Source organism: Fukomys damarensis, unplaced genomic scaffold (assembly GCF_012274545.1).
Source record: "Fukomys damarensis isolate Sample0158 unplaced genomic scaffold, DMR_v1.0_HiC HiC_scaffold_3, whole genome shotgun sequence".
Taxonomy (NCBI): domain Eukaryota; kingdom Metazoa; phylum Chordata; class Mammalia; order Rodentia; family Bathyergidae; genus Fukomys; species Fukomys damarensis.
The window spans coordinates 20,647,705-20,662,056 of NW_022900915.1; positions in this window are offsets into that span (position 1 = coordinate 20,647,705).

Here is a 14,352-nt window from a genome sequence, read left to right on the forward strand (position 1 = left end):
GTTTAAATTTTGTTAGAGAGAAAGAATCAGAGCAGTCCTGTGCTAATTTTTATAAGTACTTCACCTGATGACCCTATGTAAGGACTAGTGCTAGTTCCCATTTCTGTTTTTGGGTTGTTCTTTTCCTGGCAGTGGTTGTGTTTCTGCTTATACACACCACTCAGTAGTCAGATGCCGGCTCTAGCAAAGCCAGCAGTGCCATAGAAAGACACTATGGTTTTGGAACTATGTAAACTTGCATCCTAATTCCAGCTCTGCCAGTTTTACTGACTGTGTGATTTTGGTCAACTACAGTAACTTAAATTTTTCTTAGCCTAGGAGTTCTGACTTAAATAGGAATACTAATAATAATTTGTGTGAATAATAGAAATGATAACAATAATAATGACCTTCCAGACTCACAGAGAGGATATGTTGCTTGTCCTAGCATAGTTCTTGGAATATGATGAGTTTTAAATGTTTCTGTAAAAGCAAATGGGGATTTTAATAATGACCATAATATGTAAGGTAGAAAATGAAGCATACTGTTCAAAATTTGGAAGCAAAACTTGTCATAAATAGAAAATATAGTTCATTTACATATACAATTCATCATCATATGATTCAGCTTCCCACTAGAGAGGAACCAAAGAAATAAATGAATAGAATCACTCAGAATATTCCCTGAATTTTAGCACAATATCTCATTTTACCTTACTTTCTGTTTTTTTAAAAAAACCAATATTTTCTATACACATTAAAGGCTAACTTATTTCCTGCTGATCAAAATCCTGACTGGAGAAAGTAGAAATATCTTTTTCTTAGAGATACCATAATAATTTGTTTACTTTAATTATCCATTATATTTCTAAAAGCATTAGCTTAATATTCTATTGCCCTGATCATTTCGTTTTTCTCGTTTACCTTTCCATATTTGGAATCACATTGCTGTTTTATTATTTTTTTTAATGAGGACTTCTTTTATCCATTCAGTTTGGTTTTCATCCTAATATGGATTGTTGAGTCACTGTTCACAGTTTTGCCCTACTTTGCTTCATTTCATTTTACTTCATCTTGCATCTTGGCTGACACTTTATTTTTATGGCAAGCAAACATTGCTTTTGTGTCACAGAGACAATGCTGAGACAGGTCTGCATTTCATGAATGTTTGTTGGTTTTATTTGTCACTGTGGCTTAAATTGACCTAATGTGTGTGTCTTTGTCCTTATTACTTTCACTCTTTGTCTTATTTGCCTTTTCTATAGTTGTCTGATTCCAACCCTCCTTTCCTCTCTCTACCATTCCTGCTCACATGATTCTGATGGTTATCTCCTAGCAGAAAGACGTGGCAAGATAACAAGTCATGACAAGTAACTACCAACATTAGTAACCTATTAAAAAATCTATTCCTTTCTTGGCATATGCTTCAAATTGTATTAATTTTAAGATTTTTTTGGCCACTACTGATTTTGTATTACATGAAGCTAACAATGAGTTGAACCATTCTGGTTTGCTATTTGTGTTTTACTGTTTCACTTCTACATCTGCTTTCTTCTTTGTGTGTGCTACCATTTCTGTTTTAGTTTTGCTGCTTTCCTGAACCAAGTCTTGTTTTAAGGTCCAGACTAGTATTGGTCTTCATTTTATATCCATGCCTATTTTGTAACATGGTCATGCACAATATTAATCATAAATGATTAACCTTGTGTTGACTGGAATGCTTATAGCTATTTTACCTTGTTCAGAGTGGACAGCTTCCAGCTCAGATGGATTTGCCTCAAATCATTATGTAGTTAGTAAGAAGTTCCTGGGCCGGGGATTTAGCTCAGTGGTTCTGCTGCCTGCCTTCCAAGCACAAGGACCCAAGTTTGATCCCCAGTACTAAAAATAAAAACAAAAACAAAAGAAGTTCCTTCTATGTTTTGCATTGTGCTGAGGCTGACTGATATTGCAATATCACTAAGAAGCTTAGAGCCTTTTATAAATATACCTAGGACATCAACATAGAATGAAGGGCTGAAAACACTGCTATAAATAAATATTATAAGATATAGAAAAATGAAGAATGATATGATTTTGAATTATGTATTAAAAGCTATTTTCAGTAATGATGAAATGGCAGGATTGGGAGAATTAGTTTGGGTACAAGGTCATCATATTGAAATAAACCACTTTACAGAAACCTAGATGATATCAATCTTAAAAGATACTTTTTTTTCTGATGGTTTTAAATTCAGCATGAGTCACTGAGGTATTATTTAATGAAATCCTATTTGTGAACATAGTAGAGAGTACTAGTTGTCCTTCCAAGCCTGTTCTTTCTTTTTCTTTTTTTGATGTTAATAAAATTGCGACTGGAAAATGATTTTCCAGCTGTGTCTACCCTAATTAACATAATGATGTTATACCAAAACAGACTGTATATGTAGAGTAAACTCTCTAGCTCTAAAACAGGTAAAACTAATATACTTTTGATAACATTTTGTGGGACTCACCTATTTCCTCTCTAGTCATCTTTCTAAAAGCGTTAAAGACATGATATTACAGGTCCATGTTTATAGCAGCACAACACTTAATAGCTAAATCTTGGAAGCAGCCTATAATTCCTTCAGCAGATGAATGGATAAAGAAGGCATAGTACTTAAACACAATGGAGTACTATTCTGCCATAAAGAAAGATAAACTTGAAACACTTATAGGAAAATAGATGCATCTTGAGACCATAATATTAAGTGAAATGAATTAGGCATGCAAGTTTAAGTTTTGCATAGTTTTTCTTATATGAGAAACCCAAAAATATATAAAGAGAAAAAGTAAAAATAGATAATAGGAAAGAAGGTGATAGATCTTTTGCAAAAGAGAAGGGGACCAAAAGATAGAGGGAAGAGGGAAGAAAAGAAGGACGAGATTTAAAAGAGAATGAAAATGTGTTATATAGATATATCAGCTCTCTACAATGAATGTAATTATTATGTACTGATTACAAACATTATGTAATGATGACAATCATTATGTAATAACTGCAAACAGATACTAATAAATGAACATTGAAATAATTTGTGGGTTTACGTTTTCTTTGGAGTATCATTAATTCTAACTTTATGCGTTTCTTTCAAGTCTTAAGAACTTTTATCATGGATGCTGTCATCTAGATTTCAGTCAATTCAAGATAACCAATGAAGCCAAGTACTCTATGACTTTCCTCCTTATCTTCACTCTTGCTTCCTGTAAATTGTGCTTTCTATTACATTTTTGTGAGCCACATTGTCTATTATAAAATATTTCAATAGAGACAATGATTCTGACTCACAGATTAGATGGTGCTTGTGCTGAACACTGGAACTATCTGTTGCAGTTTAAACAGTGGCCTTACCCAGACTATCGCTAAATCTTTGTGTGTTCATCCAAAGGTGGTCTCATTGGTCCTTAAAACGACTTTTAGGTTCACAAGTATAAACTGTACATGGAATTTAAATACATTTGCAGGATATATATCTTACAGGCTGCAACTGGTTTAACCTGTTGCACCTACAGAGGGTGATAAGAAGGAGAGGAAAATGTAAAATTGAAACTAATAACTTATGTTGCTTGATATACCTGGGAAAGAAACCTGAGTATAATGGAGAAAGATGAAAGAAATGCTTCAGTGTGGTTTCTTGGACTGCATCTCCAAACTGTGCCTTTTGAAGAAATTTTATTTTTCTATGCATCACATTTCTTCACTATACAATGAGGAAATTTAACCAGGCTGTCTCTGAGCTTTCTTACAAACTTCAGTTTCTTAGTTTCTATAGCTTTTTTTCCTTCACCATTAAAAAATGAACCAGAGAAAAGGGGAAAACATTAAACATTTAATACTTTGATTTTATAATGAACCAGTAGCTTTATAGTGAGTAAAATTGTCTTACTGGAATTAACCAGTTATTACAGGCTATTTTGGCATGAGTACTGTAGATAAATAGAAGTAGACCATCTGTCTATGTATTATCTATGTATCATTCATTCTTTTGTATTACATTTATTATGTGCCAGTCAATTATTATTATGTCCTCTAATCACTTTTTACATATTAGCTCATTTAATACTGCTATAATTCCATGAGGTGGAAAGTATTGTTTCTCCCTGTTTTACAGATGAGAAAATAAGCTTAGGGAAGTTTAGTATCATTTCAGAAGTCACACTTCCATACAAGATGGATTCGAATTCCAGCGGTCTGACTCTAGGTCCAGGGCTTTTTGCTGCAATATTAGTCTAGTGGGAAATACAAAGAAGAAATAAAGAGGAGGAACAGAAGGAAGAGGAACGAGGCATCACGACAGCATAAACACTTTCCCAGGGGGTAAAGGGCAAGAATATTCACTCGCTTCCCATCCTTATTCTTTAAGGTACCTATGCTCAGCTGAACCTGATTTAAAGTAAAGTAATACATCCAATACTTTACCATGTTCCTATTTTGTATCTGGCATTGTGCTATGATTATCACACAGCTATATATTTTAATGTACACAACTGCCCAGGAATGGTGCTGTTAAGTCAAATTGGATAAAATTGCCCATAATGGATCATTTTCAATCTATAAAAACATCAATATCATAAGGTTCAACCTACTGTATTATTGTTACTCTTACCTGTTAAAGGAATAGAAGTTTAGCAGTGTTAATGTAACTTTTAAAGTTATAGAGACTCATAGTGATGGTGCTGGTTTCTTGAATAAAGTATGTCAGACTCCAAATCTCACACTTTCAAAATACTACTTTTCCAAAATAAAACCTACTTTTCCATCTGGATTTAATGTTGCATAGAACTTTTCACTATGTGGCTATATACCTTGCCTTTCTGTTTTCAATATCCCTATCTGTCTTTGCACGCACACCTAATGGTACTGCTTGCCATGGTGACATTATTATTCTAAGCCCTTTCTAATTAAAGTATGGTTTGTTAATCAGCAGTATTGCATTGACATGCCTGGCCTGAATGAGATCTTTACAAGCAAACTGTTCTCTGCAAACAACAGGGCACTCTCGGTAAATCAGATAGGTGGCCACAAAAGAAAAATTTAGGATGGCCTGTACAATCTTCCCAGTTCTGAAAAGTACAGTGATTGTCTGCACACGTGTGCTGACTGTCCTTGGACTCTCAGTTAAAAACGTTCCTTATGATGATAGTCCCCTTTCCAAACCCTATATAAACTTAATTTATATATTTATATAATTTAATTTATATAATTCTATCTCAGCTAGCTGCTATCTCTCCCTTGATGTCAGCCCATCCACACACAGTTGCAATAAACTCAGCTGTTCTCAGCTAGTGGCTGAAATCTGCCCCTGATTTCAGTCTTTGTTCACACCTGGACAGGAACAAAACTTTTTTCTCACAAAGCCTATCTTCAAGTGGCCTCTCACACACTTTTTATAATAGGTACTTCTTGTTAGAAATGCCGAATCTCAGCTCGCCTTTGCCTCTAGTACTACTGAATCAGAATGTGAATTTTAAAAAAGTGTCCACAAAAGCACTTAAAAGTTTAATAAGCTCGTTTAGAGCATTCAGAGGCTAAAAGCATAAGGCACTGGAAGCTCCATCTGATGAGGAAAGTCAGTAAAATATTGCTTTAATGGACTATTAGGGAAGCAACCCCTCTGTGAAATGCAGATGGTAGTTATACATTCAGATAAGAGAGTGGGACAAGAGGAATTTTACATGTTGAGAAAGTTCAGATGCTGGGATCCTTGCCGAATGAGAGAAATGAGGCTATGAAGTTTTATTAAATTGGCCAATTCTGTGAGACGTCCTAATTCTTCTCTCTCTCTCATGTTGACCTTCTACTTGCCCTGTCCGTTTAAGACTGAACTTCATTCCTGAAAATGTTGACAATTTTATTTTCCTATTTTTGTGCAGCTTAAAAACATAACATACTCAAAGATGTGTAAATAAAAAGCTTACTCTCATCCATGGGGATTTACTCAGTTCTGAATCATATCCTATTAACTCCAGGGAAAGGCTTGCACCCATACTGAAAGAACCACAGGAAGAAGGTTTTTGAATTAAGTAGAATATGAATCAGGCTCAGGGAAATCCCTGAGAATTTAGAGCTAGAATTGAGAGTTCTGAAAGGATCCAGTTAGGATGTTTCCCTGAGATAACGAGCACCAAGAATAACAGAAATGGCCAGGGGAAAAAGAAACACTGTGTGCCAAAGCAATACCTGTGTAATGTGATAAGGTGATAGGATTCCCTGCCCATCTTGTACTGACTAGAGCTGTGGATTGCTACTTCATGGTATAGGAGGAAGGAGAGGGTAATACATGTCAATTCATCAATTCTGCTTCTAGCTGAATAAGGCAAAGAGAATGTATGGGATAGAAAGGATTAAACCAATGCAAACTTAAAAGAATAATTTCAATCACTTGTTTATATATTTTCCATGAATATGAAAAGCTATTTCTATTCCAAAAGGGGATTGTTAGCATCTGTTTAAAATTCTAGTAGTACAAAGTGGTGTTCAGAGAATTTCTAAATTCTTAGTTCTTCCCTTATTTCTAAAGGGAAATTCTTAACCAATGCTGTCTTTCCCTTATGTGTTTTTTTCCTAGAGATTCATTTCAAAATTACTTACATAATGACAGCATACTGAACAAATTGCTTTGCATACTTATCTGTTTGCTAAACAGTGTATTTTGGAGACTGTTCCACACCAATCCCTACAAAACTGCCTCATTTTTCATAGCTTTGTAGTGGTCTGTTGGATGGTTAGATATTACCATAACTTATTAAGCTAATCCCCAATTGATGAACAGTTAGGTTTTCAGTCCTTTGCTTTACCTGTCTGTGTGCATCAGACAGACAACTTAGCCTTATGCGTAAGGGTTGAGCCTGTAGAGATGAATTTCTTGAGTTCAAAGACCAACTCTATACACCATGAACTGGTGGGAAAGTGACTACTTCTCTTTGCCTTCTGATATGTTGTAAACCATTATGCAAGGGTGAGCTACTTGCACGTGGGGTAGTGCTTCTGTAGGACAAATTTCTAGAAGTAGAATCACTGTGCCAAAGAGTATATGTATTCATAATTGTAATATATATTATATTGCCCTTTGTAAGTTTTATAACTTATGCAAAGCATAAGTGTACCTCTTCCTTCACAATTTGAGTATGTTAGTAAGCAAATATTTATTTTTTCCATTTATTAGCCAGTTAAAAGCCTGTCCACCAGTAAACTTTAGAAAAGACAGAAGAAAAACACAGAAGTGAGCAATAGGATTAAAAGGACACATTCTCCATTTTTTCTGAGGTATATGTCATCATTACAAAAATAATTAAATGTAACTCAATTTTCATCAACTAGTAGGTGGCATTACAAAGCAGGTGAAAATTATGCTCACTTTGCCAAGCCTAACCTCCAAAATACCCTGTTATCATCACCTTCCTCTCCCTCACTTCTTTTCTCTCCCCCACTGTCCCCTAAGGAGGGACCACTGCCCCCTCAGGTTGCTCTGTGGCTGCACTCCAGGACACGCCGACAGTGTGGATCCGTGGAGCCTTGGCGTCCTTCCCCCATTCTTCTTTCTATATGTTGCCACCTCTTCTAAGAAGTTGCAGACACCCCCCCCCCAACATGTGGTAGAGACCAGAGAGGGATCCAGGCCTACTTGTAATAAGCCGACTTTCCTTGATTAACGCAACCCCTCTAAAGTTTCTCCAGTTTGGGCCCTCCACCTTTTGTTATCATCTACTTGCTTTGAGATTTGCTATCATATTTCCTTCTAATCTGTGAACTAACGTAGCTGTTTTTTAAAGTTTAAATTACTTTACTATTACTATTACTCAGCTATTTTTAAACTATACATTTGCCATATGGTCAAAAATTGAAACAAGGTATAGACATGTAAATAAAAAGGATAAGTCTCTATTCTTCTTAGGTCCTCTAACGTCTCTTATCCCATCTCCCTCTAGTTATTTTTTATGTGTTTTTTCAGAAAATATCTATGTATGTGTGTGACCACAGGTAAAATACACTTTGAAATAATATGGAACGCTGGTAAACATACTCTCCAGCAACTTAGTTTTTTTCCTTTAAAGTTATATCTTGACCTTTTTTCTTGAGTATAGAATATAGATCTATATATTTTTGATGACTGCACTGTGAGTTACTGCATTGACCTAACAACTTTATTCAAAGAGTACTTTGATTTTACAGTAATAGTAGAACGTAAGCATTCAATCCTTCTCCCATTCCCATTGAGGAGGCTGAGGTGCTAAATTCAGTGGAAGTTACAACAGGAAGTGCTCAGTGTAGAAAAATGAAATTATGTAACCAAGTCTTTCTACAGTACTTGCAAAGACAAAGCAGTATTCTTAGAAACCTACCATAATCCAGAGCTGTGCTAGGTATTATCTAGCATAGCATTCGTGATACACACAAAACTAGTTTTATGTGTTAAAACTAACACAGAAAAGAGAAAAAACATTTTTCCTATTCTCCCTTCATATCCACACCCCACCTGTGTTAAGCTCCATATTTTTAACATCAGGACATAGGAAGGTACAACTTTATTATTACATTAGGGCTTTCTGCGACGTGAGTACATTTTGTCATTAAAAAGGAGTAACTAAGACAGTGGATATGTTCATTTGCTTCACTATAGCAGCCGTTTTCTTACCTCTGTGTATCCCATAGCATCATGCGATAGATCTCACAACAAAACTCATTTTTAAAAAGGTTAAGATGGTAGTAGAGATTTTCAATGGATTTTCAGTCTCCAGTACTGCTGATGACATATTGCGGCAATGCAAGTCTCTCTCATTATAACTTGTATCAAGCAAGCTTGTAATCCCAGCACTCTGGGAGGCTGAGGCAGGAAGACTACAGATTTGAGCCCAGACTGGGAAAGTAGTGAGACCCTGTATCAAAAAAAGTATATATAAATATATGTGTATATACACACATATGCATATCTACCTGAGATATTACATATATATATATAATTCATATGTTGTCTCACATATGTGAACTGTAGAATAGAATGCAAGGTAACCTTAAAGTAGTAAGGGATTACTAGGGAAGGAGGAAGGGGCTGGGAGAGGGAAAGAGAAAGATGAGAGAGGGTTTTAGGGAGGGGTGGATAAGATCAATGTGTATATTCAGCCCCAGTATGAAACACACGCACAATCACAAGTGCACGTGTGCATGTGCACGCACACACAATTATAACAACTGAAAGAAAAGTATTTTGAATAATACATAGGAAGTGACAGCTGCCTTGGTCCGTTCTAGTTGCTATAAAAAAATAATAGACTAGGTAGCTTAGAAACAATATAAATTTACTTTTGTTGATCCTAGATCTTGGATGTCCAAGATCAAAATAGATATCTTGTGAGGTATCTGGTGAGGATTGCTTCCTCAGATATGGTATCTTCTCGCTGAATCCTCACTTGAAGGGAGGAGAAAGAGCTACTTTGAGCTTTATAAGGCTACTAATACCCTTCAAGAAGAGTTTGACATCAACTCTAATCACCTCCTAAGCACAAGAGGTTAATATACCAGAGGGATTGCCCATGGGCTAACCTAAGAATAGGAGAGGCGTGCACCTTAGATAGCCACAGTAGCCCTATAATTAGTCGAAATTTGAGCGTATTGACTGGTCCAAGCTGGTTTAAACTTGAGCCTTCTAATGTGAGCTTGTTGATTAGTCCAAACCCAATTATCCTAATTGGCTCAAATTCAAGAAGGACATCCAGGACAGCTGCCTTAATTGCTTTTCTCATTGCTGAGACAAAATGCCCACGCTCAAAGATAAAGGAGGGAAAGTTTATTTTGGTTCATAGTTTGTAGAGGTTTCAGTCCATAATTGTCTGGCTCCAAGGCAAGGCAGGATGGCAGATGCATTACAGAAAAGAAATACTCCACGCCACAGCAGGGCAAGCAACAGCAGTGCAGTAGCAGAAGCAGCAGCAGCAGCAGCAGCCATTTTTCTGACCCTTATATTCTACGAGGCTTTGGTGGGGTAGGTAAATACAAGCCATAACAACAGCCGAAGCTGTAACAGCGGCAGTTCCATGGAATATCAGGAGCTATGAGCTGTTTGATTGACAGCTGTCACATCTGAAAAAGTAGGAGGGCCCAAACTGGAGAAACTTCAGAGGGGTTGCGTTAATCAGGGGAAGTCGGCTTATTACAAGTAGGCCTGGATCCCTCTCTGGTCTCTACCACATGTTGGGGGGGGCGGTGTCTGCAACTTCTCAGAAGAGGTGGCAACATATAGAAAGAAGAATGGGGGAAGGACGCCAAGGCTCCACGGATCCACACTGTCGGCGTGTCCTGGAGTGCAGCCACAGAGCAACCTGAGGGGGCAGTGGTCCCTCCTTAGGGGACAGTGGGGGAGAGAAAAGAAGTGAGGGAGAGGAAGGTGATGATTGTCAGCCGCATCATTCCCTCCTCAGCCATCACAGAAAAGGGAGACTCGGGTGCTTCTTGTCTGTCTCAGGATCGTTGCAGCAGGAATCCAGATGGTGACTTTTGAGAATTCACCCGCTAACCACCAGGACACAGAGACAATGGGCACCCTGGTTATATCTCAGATCAGTGACAGTGGGGCTGATCCCAACAGTGATGTGATTAAATTTGTGGTTTTTGTAAGATCTCTACTTTCTAAATCAGAGGACTTTGAATGATTAGTAGTGATTGTAAATATGAGTCTAGATTTGGAGTGGCTCCACGGAAATGCTTTAGGAATGACAGGATGTAGCATGGAAAAATAGACAATCACTAGGTTAAGGGTGTAGGCTCTAGATCAGATAGAGTTGCATTTGAATTTTGGCTCTTGTTTATGAGCTGTGCAGTATTGAGAATGTTGCTTTATCTCCAGAAGCCTCTTTCCTGCATATACATAACAATAGTAATACCAACACCATATATTATTGTAAGAGATAAGTAATAATAAAATAATAAACACACTTTGACATTATTTTACAATATTATAAAATAATACACTGACACTGGAAAGCACTCAGCAATGGCTATGTCCTTTGTTACTACTTCTAGTACAATTATCCACTTATTGGATGGTGACGGACTTTTCTGTAACTTGGTTTATGGAAATATTTCTCTAAGGCAGCTTACTCGTATAATTGTTATGAAGAACAATATGAACCACAGTCTCTCCAGAATGTAACTTAAAAACTCTTAAGTAATATTTAAGAAGAACATTTCTTAATTGTTTTGTGGTGGAGTGAGTTGCTATCATCTACTCTTCCCAGGAATGATGATTGTTTGGTTCCATTTAACAAGAAGTTAAACAAAAGTAAGTACTTCTATAGTGTTAAAATGGTGCTAAACTCTATGCTTTTTTAATCATTAATATTTCTTTCACAGTGTTCAAACCTGCGGAAAAGGTCATTGCAAAGATATTGCTGTTTTAGTTTTCAACCATTCTTTGTAGAGATTTTAATTAATTATATTTACGAAATACCAATTTTGGTAAAAATTCCAAGTGTGGGGGAGGGTTGGCAAGAGGGAGATAGAGAAGAAAGAAAAAGAAGGGGACATTTTTGCCAGTTTGAAGAACTGGAATTGAAAATTTAGGTGACCTGGCCTTTTGGAGGTTACCATAGCTTTAGAAGTATAGAAAAACACTGTCTTAATTTGTATCTGATACTAGAAAAAAGAACAAGATTATGACTATGGGAACCATGAACAGATGAGAAATTGTTAAAACGATCTTAATAAAGAAAAAATATTAATCCCATAAATGAGGCATTCGAAGGCCCCTCTTTTGGTCTTATTCAGGATTTTGTCTTTTTTTTTTTCAAGGCGAAAAAGAACTTTTAAATACAAACAGACATCCACTATTTGGGTTTCTTGTTTAAGTGCTAAATCCCAGAATTAAGTGAGCTCAGGCTATTTTAAATATACAGTATACTTCAAAACACAAATGTTAATGGCTCAGTTTTTATATACAAAGTGAATAAATTAAATTGAATTAAGGAGGTACGGTGGACCCTTGACTTACGAACTCAATTCACTCAGATTGCTGGTTGCAATTCAAGATGGTCAATGAAGGTTCAGGCTCCTCACACAGCCTTCACAGTCTCTCTCCTATATACAGGCAGATCTCAGTGGCCTTAGAGCGACACTGGCCCAGGATTTCTCAATTAACCTCGTACAGAAAAGGATGTTGTAATGTTCCTTCCAGAACTCGTTAAGGGTTAAATCTGTATCTGAGACCATCTGGAAGTATAACAGGCCAAAATTCAGGTCATAAATCAAGACTTTGTTCATAAGTTAAAACTAAAATTCTAGTTGTAACCCAAGTTGTTCATATGTCAGGCCAGTTGCAACGTGAGGGCCCACAGTATACCTGACAGTTACCAGCAATTAGTGATTTCTCGCAGACTGTTCTACATTGTATATAACTAATTTCTCCTTCCAGTGAAAGCTTAGATAGAGCTAATTAGTTTTTTATTTTTATTTTTTTTTCTTTAAATGAGGATCTAAAATGTCCTTCAAAGTTCTAGGTTCTGTCTGCAGGTTCTGCAAAGCTTATTCATTTTCTCTTCCGGTGAGGTGAGGAACAGTCCCTCTGTGAGGGGTATTAGAGAGCATAGCTGTATGAGATAAAAATGTTTGTAAGTCTCCCTCCTCTATATGTATTTATTGCTTATTATTTGAAAGATCAGAGGATGAGATTTAAATAAAAATTTGTTAAAATTAATTCAAATATGGTAAAGAAATACTGAATCCTACTTGTGACTGAATTTGTAGGGAGGGAAAGTATAGCAAATAAATTTCTCCCTCTGAGAGGAAAAATATTTCTTTCTGAGTGGAAGATCATTTTAAGGTTTTACATAATCCTAGAATTAAGCCACAACACTCAACATTGTTTTCTCGAATTTTTTTTTTCTTAAGGAGGAAGAACAGGACAAAGACTAAAGAGTACTTGCATAGAGTTGTTACAATTTCAGCAACACAGTTACATTTTCAGACAGCTTTAATAAAAATAAGTGCTATCCTATACAGCCTATGTATTTAGAGTGTCTAAGTAACGGTTTTTAGCATATTCACAGATACGTGCAACCATCATCATAGTGAATTTTAGAACATTTTCATTATTTCAAAAAGAAATAGCATCAACCTTCTTCACTTCTTCTGGCTTTAATCAATCCTAAATTTACTTTCTTTCCCTAAGATTTTCTTATCTTGGATATATTGTATTAATGGAATCACATGATATGCATTTCTTTGGTGGCTGGCTTATTTTATTGAGCATAAGATTTTCAAAGACCATCCTGTTATAGAATGTACCAGTATCATTCCTTTTTGTGGTTAGATATATTCCACTGAGTAGGTATAACACGTTTTACTTATCTTCCATTGTCTAATGGATATTTGAGTTATTTCTGGTTTTTATTATGAATGATGCTACTATTAATTTTCACCTGTACATATATGTCTTCATTTCCTTTGGGTTTATATTTAAAGACTGTGATTTCTGGATAATTGTTAATCTATGCTTAATTTTTCAGAAACTACCAAGTGTTTTCCAAAGTGGCTGCACCATCTTATGTTCCCACAACTAGTGTGTAAGGGTTCCAATTTCTCTATATCCTTATTATTATCTGGCATTTTGGTTCTAGTCATCCTAGTTGAAAAAATAATTTAAAATACAGTAAAATCTTTGATCGCAAGCAACTTGCTCTGAGAGTGTTCTGCAAGAAGAGCAAACATTTCTAGTAAGTTTTAACTTGATGAATGAGAGATCTCTTGAAATATCAGTAGTACATGACATCCAACGTCACATGATGGCAACTGAGCCAATGGTGCCCCCTCCCTGTCTCTCTCTCTCTTCTCTTTCATCATAGGGTAATAGGTGATCATCTCCCAACAGCAAGGGATTATGGAGGTTTTGTCTACAGAGGAGGAGAAGAAAAAGGCAAAGATATCTCTCACTTCAAAAGAGATGAGAGAGATATATACAATGTGGGAAACAGTGCAAAATTTTATAGTAGAACCAACTGAATAAGACTATAATGTTGGGAGTGATGAATCTGTTTAACAACAATGCAGTGTCACATTTCCATGAAATCCTCACAGGAGGAAGAAGCAAGTATCATTGGCTAGGTTCCTTGTTGAAGTTGAATGAAAAGAAAAAGATTCCATTGAGCCACTAGCAGTGATTCCATTAGTGAGAGTGAAAGTTGTCATACACAATAACCCTTCTTTCTCTAATTACAAAGGTAACCAGCTACAAAGGTTTTTAAAGGTAAGCACAGATTAGTTTGTTTTTTTCTTTATATTTGTATTATATTACAATATTGTAATCATTGTTATGTGAATATTTTTGGGTTGTGGAACAAATCATCTGAGTTTCCATTATTTCT